Below are 9,635 nucleotides of genomic sequence, written 5' to 3' on the forward strand. Positions count from 1 at the left end.
GGGTTTCTAGTGTGATTGTCCTCAGACACCTCCTAAGGCAAGAGTTTTGTACATGACAATCAGAAAGGGCTCGGGTTAGGGTTAGGCCAGGCCAGGCCAGGTCATAATGCTGGAGGGTTAGGGTTAGAGTTAGTGTTGGGGATAGCATTAGGACCTCTAGGCCAGGCCAGGTCATAATGCTGGAGGGTTAGGGTTAGGGTTAGTGTTGGGGATAGCATTAGGACCTCTAGGCCAGGCCAGGTCATAATGCTGGAGGTTTTGATCAAACTCACCTGGAAAAACCTAAGCAATTCTCAGAAGAGATGCTGGGAGTGGCTTGGAAACATCCTGTATGTGCTTTCTTCAACTGGCAGACACCACTGAATATGAGTATAGGTAGTTAGTGCTGTGCTTAGAAAAGATTAATTTGTCCTGAAAAGTGCACGTTGTGAATAACTAACATACTGATCCCACAAATGAAATAAAACAACATCTCCTAACATAATTATCAAAATGATAGATTGTGATCTAAATTAACTTCATGGCACCTTCAATGTCTTATAATTGCTTGACATTTAACATGTTTCTGCAACTTTGGGAGTAAGAGTTTTTGTTGCATATAAAGGTTTGACTCCCACGGTTTTGAGATGTCATTGATAGCTTAGGCGTCCTCACATTACTTATTGAACCAAGTTGTTTTTTTATGCAACTTTAAGATGCAAACCAGTGAGGACAGTGTTTAAAGTGCAGGGGAAGCACATATGTATGTCTGTGTTAAGGTCCAGTATGGAGCTATAGTCATTAGTCCAGGATTTTGCCTGCCTCATCCCCACTATTGATAAATAGTTTCTGGAAATGTCACAAATTCAAAAATCAACAATCGCTATCACTATCACAGATCTATCTTGACCCCATTCTCGCCCAGCTATCTGTCATCTTTAGTTCCTTTTGTAAACAAATTCTGATCCAATCACAAAAAGTGAGATATTAAAAGATCTGTCATTGAATGTCAACGCTTTAATATGGGCATGCCTCAACTGGCCAGAGCTGTAGGGCGTCTTCACAGTATCAATGATACTTTATTTGTGTTGCGGCAGATCAGTGACAAGAGTTTAATTAAAAGGTGTGTCTTAAATTAAATGAGGGTTCCAGAAAATGTCAGCAATTTACGTGCCAAACAAATCATGAAGTAATTAGCCCAAACGCATTTAATCAGCTTTTAATGACTTTCCCAGAATATTTACTGGGGCACAATACTTTCTCAGTAATGTTTAGATTGCATGGATCGCCCAAGAAATTAAGCATCTGTTTCAATACGTCTCGTGCGTCAATAAGCAGATAAAACGTGTGGTTCAAAGGCGTTTCTAGAAATCATCACTCTTAAATTATCATCTGTGCAACTTTCCTCAGAAAGATGACACCAAACATCTTTGATTTACTCCCTTATGACTTCCAAAATCAATGTTGATTGAACAGTGATTTCACATGATTTGAATGTATGACATAAACATGATTTTACGCCAGCATTCATGTTTTCGTACCACAGTGGACCAACAGGAATTGAAACGTACAAGGTAAGACAATCAAATCATGGCAAAAATATAACTTTTCCTTTTTCTTCCCTGACTTTTTTTTCTTCAAACATATTTAGAATACGAATATTAGTTTTATGGGGCCCTGTACCTAATTTTACCTGGGATATTTTAAAGGTTCAATATCATGCTATTTTTCACCATCTCCATTTGTTCTAAGAACCCCCAAAACAGGTTTGAGTTTTATTTTCCCAAACTCGCCTGTTTTCCAGAGTTTTAGCCTCTGAAAAGTCACTTTCTGAGCAACTCTACACAAACAGGCTGATTTGCAGCCTACTTATGCATATTCATGAGTGGGCGTGTCTATAGACGGGACATTGACTTCCTCCTCCCCGCACGGTGACGTTGGGCATGAGGACGGCCCGCCCTCCTCCCACCCACTCCGTTGCCGAGCTCATGCTGCTTTATAAACACGAGACAGAGCGTGGGGGCGGGGCGTTCGCCGGTACATACATAGACTGTAGAAAATACATACATAGCACTGCACGAAGGATGCTGAAATGCTCACCTTTGTGGGCGTGTCTGTTTACATGTCAATCACGGCAGAGAGCTTCCTGGAGGCGTGGCTTCTCCAGCTCAGTGTCGCGTCAAATTCGTCATAAAAGTGGGAGCGCGTCATCAAATTGGAGCGAAGTGTTTGGGCTCACCCTGCAGTAAGAAAGGAGCAAATCACCCTCGAACTAACGATTAAGGGAATCAATGAAAAAAACACTTTGGGCATAAGTTAATTTAGCTTAACATGGGCCCTTTAAGCAAATCCTAGAACTCTGTACAGGATAAGAAGGTATAAAAAACGAGTTGAGACAGGGTAAAATGTAAACCTACACCTGTGGAGCTTTATTAAATGAGAGACCTACAGAAGCGATAAAGCAGCATCAATCTTAAACAGTCACCACTAATGGGATCCCAGCAAGAATAATGCAGCTGCTACAACATCTGCCTGGCTGTCTGTTAACTCTGGCTTCCAAGACCTCCAGGTATGAGCTACATAGATATTAGTGCTAAAAAATTGCTTTAGTTACTGGATGACACCAGTGTGCAAACCCATTAAGACATTTTATTAATGTCATATGCACTTAATAATACAGCCTTTTAAAAATGCATTGTAACTATTATGTTTTATTTGATTTAAATCCACAAGTTGTGTGTTTCAGCAGCACATTTACAATGTTATGTGTGTGTTCGATATTCTTCATGTCATGTTTATCCAACCTATTAAGAGTTTGATTTATTTGTCATCATGTTCATTGTGTGTTCACTTTACGAGTCAGATGAATAGAAAAAATACTTTTAATCAAATCAAATGTTATTAGAGTTAAACAGCCGTTATTTTTGTTTCCTTTAGTTTTTTGTACATCTTCTCTATGAGAAATTCACTGCAGTTATCTCTGCATGTAAAGCTGTGAGATTTACCACCTGCCTTTGGGAGGTACTAAATTTAAGCGCAAAAACCGGCACAGATATTTTGCGCCCCACAGCATATTCATCAGAGGCAAATGCGCTAAATGGATTGTGCGTGTAATATTGTGCGCTTGACGAATGCAGTCCTGATTGCCTGGGGTTTAGATTACTTATGTAACCCAAGTAAATTGAGTTTTCATTTTAACAAACCATTAATTGAGAGTTCATTTTGTAAATCACTTCTGTTAGATAATGTATAATTGCAGTTTGTAGAACTAATCTAATAAACTACTAAATTGCATTGAGGATTTTAAAATATTGTTGCTGATACTTGTGTTCTGAATATTTTTGTTTTGCACATGACAATGTTGTTTATTGATATATTGATATTGAATGTATGTGCATTATTAACAATACCCCTTTTATTCTTTTATGTATTTATTTCTTTGTCGTACCGCTACAACTATGCCATTTAAATTGACATTGTATTGTTGACATCCCATACAGAACATCCAGTGACAAAAGATAAAAAGTAAATTGGCAACAGGCAAAAAGGCAAACTCCTCTCAGAAAGGAGCCAAGTGTCCACCCTGGGGTGAGAGTCCAAGACCGTCTTGCTGCAAACCAGAAGTTTTGAACGAACAACACTTAATGATATATACTTCACTATCATGCTAATAACAAGTGTCATGTCATAATGACAGAGTAATGTTAGCCGTGTGAATAAAACTTCAAATAAAGTCTTGAAGTTCAAGGGAAGTGTTGAAGGTGGTAAGCTACAATGTAGCCACATCTGCCCTCAAGTGAACTGACTTGTTGTTTTTATCTACTGCATCTAATTTGTTTGGTTCAAATTTTGACAGTAGCAGAACAAATAGCATCAGCCTTGCATTAACAAAAACAATCATTGTAACACAATGGTGTTTATTTATTTATTTACTTATTTTATTAGAAAGAAGACTTTTTCATTACTGCCAATAGAAGTTATGTGTAGTATTTAACAATGTTAAATTTCATGTGCAATCAAGTTCTCTGTAAAGATAATTGCAATATTGAGATTGGTGTGTATTATTGAGAGAAACATAATCCTCCTTTCATATTCAATCCACAATAAAGAATATGTGCCAACACGGTTAAAGGGTTTGTTAATGAGAGATAATGTGGCCAAAGAAAACAAATGAGCTTCACTGTTTAAAATGTCGTGTTACTGTTATGTGCAAATTAATGTCGTAAATCTCACCTTTTTGTGGTAATGGATCCATACAGCCTGGGCGTCCTAAGGAGAGTGATATATCGACTGATATATGTTTGAGTTTGATGCCAGCGTGATGGGGCCATTTTTGTAGCAAGTCCAATGACAGGTCAATGACACAGTGAATTTCCTTGACGAGTCTGGAACTGAAACCACTGGACATCAATATGACAGCACTCTTTCTCCAAATTCACAATGCTGTAAAAGCAGCCGACCGTTTCAGTTCATCTCAGGCTCACTGTAAATCGGTCCAGCTTCATATTACCATAGTTACCTCATTGACACAATCTCATTGGATTCTGCATCTTTCTATTTCTCCCTCGATGCTCATGCAGTTCACAGAGTGGCTTTGTGCATGAAAAGGAAATAATCCCAAATATGTTATGATGACAAAATGTGCCTCTGTGTCCCAGTTTGAACCCTTTACTAAATGCACATTTTTACTTGTGTATTTACATATTTAAATTAGCATTTAATAAGTACCTGTAGACAATCTTAATTGGACTTTGCCAACCCAAAATTTTTAAAAAGGGACAATTGCCCATCACTAAAATATTTACTGACCATATTTACTTTGTACAATATAATGGTTTCCCTGTGTACTATATAGTGGTGGTGGGCAAACATCCCTTTGTTTGACTTTTTGGGTGAGTAAATTGTCTGATGGGCATTTGTCCATTTTATTATATATATATATATATATACTACCGGTCAAAAGTTTTAGAACACCCTAACTTTTCCAGTTATTTATTGCAATTCAAGTCGTGAAAGTCCAATGAATAGCTTGAAATGGTACAAAGGTAAGTATTGAACAGCCAGAGGTAAAAAAAAAAAAAAAAGGTTTAGTTAATGAAAACTGAAAAAATAATGTACATTTCAGAATTATACAAATAGGCCTTTTTTAGGGAACACCAAGTGGGTTAACAATTTACAGCTATTCTCTAGCAATGGAGGTTGAATCAGCCTTAAAAGCTGGTGCTACTAATTTCTACAGGTGATCCAACTTTTCTTGGTGACTTCCAACCCCCTCTGTCGGCATAAAAGCATCAGGTGAACAGTATTCTTCATGTATTCCATCATTTCTTTTTAAACTCAAATTGCTTATTTGTTCTTTGATTTCATTTCAGAGTGCAATGACTGTACTTTACTTTTCAGTAAAAAAATGGAAAAAGTGTGGTGTTTTGAACGGTAGTGTATGCACACACACACACACACACACACACACACACATATATAAATATATATTATTGTCCTTGAGTAAGGGTGGCTGCTGTTATGATCACATTGGATGCAGGAAGTGACAATAACACCTTCAAACATGTCACAATGAAAATGTGAATAAAAGCAATGCAAAAGCATTTAAGGAATATTTATTAAATCAGGTTGGACTTAATATATCGGAATCAACATCTGGTCAAAATTAATATATTAAAGTATAAATTTGTGCAAACATTTGTGCACATATGTTGGTTAGTGGTGTTACATTTGCTGTTTAATATTTTCCAGCACATGTACGCTTTAAATGGCTTTTCATGTGGCTCTCCATTAATGTTCCCTGTGCTCAAAATGTTTTCCTCCTTTTTATCTCTGCAGTGAATGCCAGTGTGCGCTGTGGTTTGGGGGGCTGCCGTTTCCCTCAAGAAGGGGAAGGGCACATCGAGCAAATGGACTTGTCATGTAGAGCAATGCCCAGCCAGTCGCAGCAGAGAAAGCCCCGGGGCCTGGAGAAGAGCACCCAGGCAGACGCCTGGAAGAGAGGGGAACTATATTTGGCCATGCCAGGCGGGATGCTTTTTGTGCCAAACTGGATTTATGGAAGAAAGTGACAAACAAGAGAGAAAGAGGACAAAAAGGATGTTGCTGCTGGAGAAGCTGGCATATATGCATGCAATGGATATGGAACAAAAGGCTGTATAAACCATTTAAATTTTATTTAATAGCTTTGAATACCATCTCCTCCTTCTTTTTAAACAAACAATTGTGATCAGAAATGTGTGATTTTTAGTGTAAATGGTTTACTTGATATAAATGTATGCAGACGGTTTCTAATATGGCAAATTACTCTTTTCTCACAGCCAGTCAGCTAAAATGATGTACTGCAGCTCACTGAAGATTTGAATCATGCGCTTGTGTTTTTTGGGGAAGGTAGGTTAATGGTCTTGCTGAGTGGCTTCATGCTTGGCTGCAAAAAATAAAGTCCTTTCCAGTTTGTTTTATTCAGATTTTAAGACTCTGTGATGTCCGAAGAGTGCAAGGTTCTTTGAGGGGCATTTAATGTGCTTACATGCGCTCACAGTGGATCAAACAGGTGAAATGGTAACGCAAAGACTTTTTAATTACACTTTTATTAATGGCTCTGCTTTCTTTTCATCCCCTGCTCTATAGAAAACCATCCACAAAGTAGTTTGAGCAGGGATGCTTTACGCAAAAGGCTGGCAAAAGTTCACTTAGAAATGGAGGTGGTCTTCCACACCAATATGAGATATGAATGCCAAAACTGTGAAAAAAACAAAAACACTGGAAACTCAACCATCTTCTTTCTTTTTTGCAAGGATAGAATGTTGATGTTTTTTTGTAGCGTTCACAGGTCTAGGTTTTTGTCGTGTTTTTTCCCCAAAATCCTAACACAGTATTTTTCAACAAATTATTTTCAGTTGTTCCAGCAAGATAAATGATACCTTCTTTTTTTTTTTAAGTTGAGGTTTCATTTATTTGTTTATAACCATTAAAGTCGATCAGCAGAACTCCTGGAAAGACTTAACCTTGACAGTCGAAACTTGTCAGGAGACACACATTTCCTGAAAAACCTTCTGAATGAATAAATTATTTTCAAACTAGTTTGGTTGTGAACACCTTGAAATTACAGTGGTGAAGAAACCTTTTGATAAGCCCATCTTAATGTCTCTGGGCTAACTACAGAATAGTAATAGTTGATCGGAGCCAGAGTGTTTGTATCTTTGTCAAGGCCAAATTACTGTACTTGGATAGATTCCTAAACCACAACATTTTCCACAAACTGCTTATTAATGAGTAGGCCTAGCTGTCAATCATTCCCACAACACCTGTTTGCTGACTTCACACGCTGTGTAACATTGAGATCTAACAACACTAGCCGCAGCTTACGATTGTAGTTTATTTTAGTCTGATATCCTACATGCGTTGTTAGCTAACCCTGCGTTAACCGTCAACATGACCATTTACACCCCACTATTTGAATCAACCAGTGGCCTTCGTAGGTTAGCTCCTAATCATAGCTTTTGGCGAAGGCTTGTCTTCATCGATGAAAGTTGATGAATGAATTCATAGAACCAACAGATCATTCTCACAACACTGGCACTAACATATCTGCATCAAAAGTACATTTCACTAACATTTTCCAAGCTTTGAACAGCATACAAGTCTGTTCTTTTTTTCCAAATCACTATTATTTGGGGGCGGAGTTTGTAATATAGTCACGTTATGAATTGAGATGAATCAGCACCTCAAGTTTAAATTCTGTTCAGCTTTTTTCTTGATGTATTTTGAACGAAAATCTGACATCAAGTCGCTAAATCCTGATAAATAACCAGTGGGATGAAAGCGTTTGAGGAAAGAATTTAAATAATGCGCAGTGGAGAGGGCAAGGAATGGCAAACAAAGGGCGCCTAAGGTGAAGGTAGCGTGAGACGGCTTGGAGGATGAGACAGAGAAATCAGCCAAGTGCATCACTTTAATGAAGTTACATTACTCTCACGATTTGTTGGTCCCCCTCCGCCTCTCGACTCTTCGTTGACGCCACTCGATCCTCCCTGCAGGAGAAGCGCTACCATGAATGCATCCGAGCATAATATCCTCACAGAGAAAATCTGGAACTAATTTGGGAAACGTAACAGGGGTCTAGAGGGCCCTCAAATAGATTATGAGGGATCAGTAACGGAGATTCTCGAGTGTTTCTTTCTGAATAAAAATCAGACTTGATGTTATTAATACACATGAGATAGAATCAATATGCCCTCTTATCTGAATAAGGTTTATTGTTGTCCACGCTGTCAAATATTGGCCTCCTCCCAACCAACAATAACACACTGTATTTCTTTATTCTTGTTAATGGCTGTAAATAATTCTGAAAATCAAATTTTAATTCTTTTTTATGAATGTTATTGCCTAATCTTTTAATAAATGTATGCATTTTATTTTCTGACTTTTCTGGTGTCACCATATTTATGAATTCATATCATTTCATTTGTTTTTTTTATTGTGGAACTACCACCACCGGACAAGTGCAGTTGTTAGTCAAATGATCTAGTGCAAGATGAACTTTGGAACAGCTAGAAATAGTTGCATTTACCTCTGTAGGTGATCAAATATTATTGTGTTTATAACTGGGAACGTTTGTAGGAAACAGAGAAGTTCACTTTGAGAAAAAAGAAAGAAAGCAAGAGCATTCAGAGAGTGCAAAACCTCCATAAAGCGCCAAATATCCTTTTTGTCAGGAATTGGCAGTTATCTGGATCGGTGATCCTGATCATGGTACCATGATCATTCACACTTTAAATGCTTGGAAAGAATGTATATCCCTGTTAATAACAATACGGTAGGTTCAGCAATTGGAAACAAATTCCTTGTGTGTGAACATACTTGTCGGATAAATGATTCTGATTCTGAAATGTATGAGCAATCCCCATTCTTTCCAAAAAATCTTATTGAAATGTCCATTTCGGATCAGATACGAATAAAGCTTAATTGGGTAATTATGGCCCCAACCCAACAGTTTCAAACTGTTCCAGAATCAAGAATGATCCAGATCCCCTCAAAAATGTAATGGAATCTTCCATGGTCTAAAGGCAGGCAGACACTGCGCCACTTTTTTCAATCGTTGTCGAAGAAGAAGAAGAAGAAGAAGAAGAAGAAGAAGAAGAAGAAGAAGAAGAAGAAGAAGAAGAAGAAGAAGAAGAAGAAGAAGAAGAAGAAGAAGAAGAAGAAGAAGAAGAAGAAGAAGAAGAAGAAGAAGAAGAAGAAGAAGAAGAAGAAGAAGAGCAACCATCATTTCAAACGTCTTAAAAACATGGCATAAAAATTTCAAACGCTTCAAAACAAAGGTAAGGTTATAGTAAGACATAAAATAGGCAAAAAATATCAAATGCCTTAAAACGGATGTAAGGCTATAGGAAGGAATAAAAATGGGCGAAAAAAATTAAAACACCTCAAAACGGAAGTAAGGCTGTAGTAAGGCATAAAAAATGGCAGCAAAATATCAGACGTGGAAAAAACAGAGGAAAAGCTACAGTAAGGCATAAAACATGGAGGTAAGGCTATAGTAAAACAAAAAAAAGGCGCAAACATTTCAAACATCTCAAAACAGAGGAAAGGCTATAGTAAAGCATAACAAAGGGCGAATATCAAAAGCCACAAAAAGGAGGTAAAACTATAGT

This window comes from Gouania willdenowi, chromosome 11 (assembly GCF_900634775.1).
Source record: "Gouania willdenowi chromosome 11, fGouWil2.1, whole genome shotgun sequence".
Taxonomy (NCBI): domain Eukaryota; kingdom Metazoa; phylum Chordata; class Actinopteri; order Blenniiformes; family Gobiesocidae; genus Gouania; species Gouania willdenowi.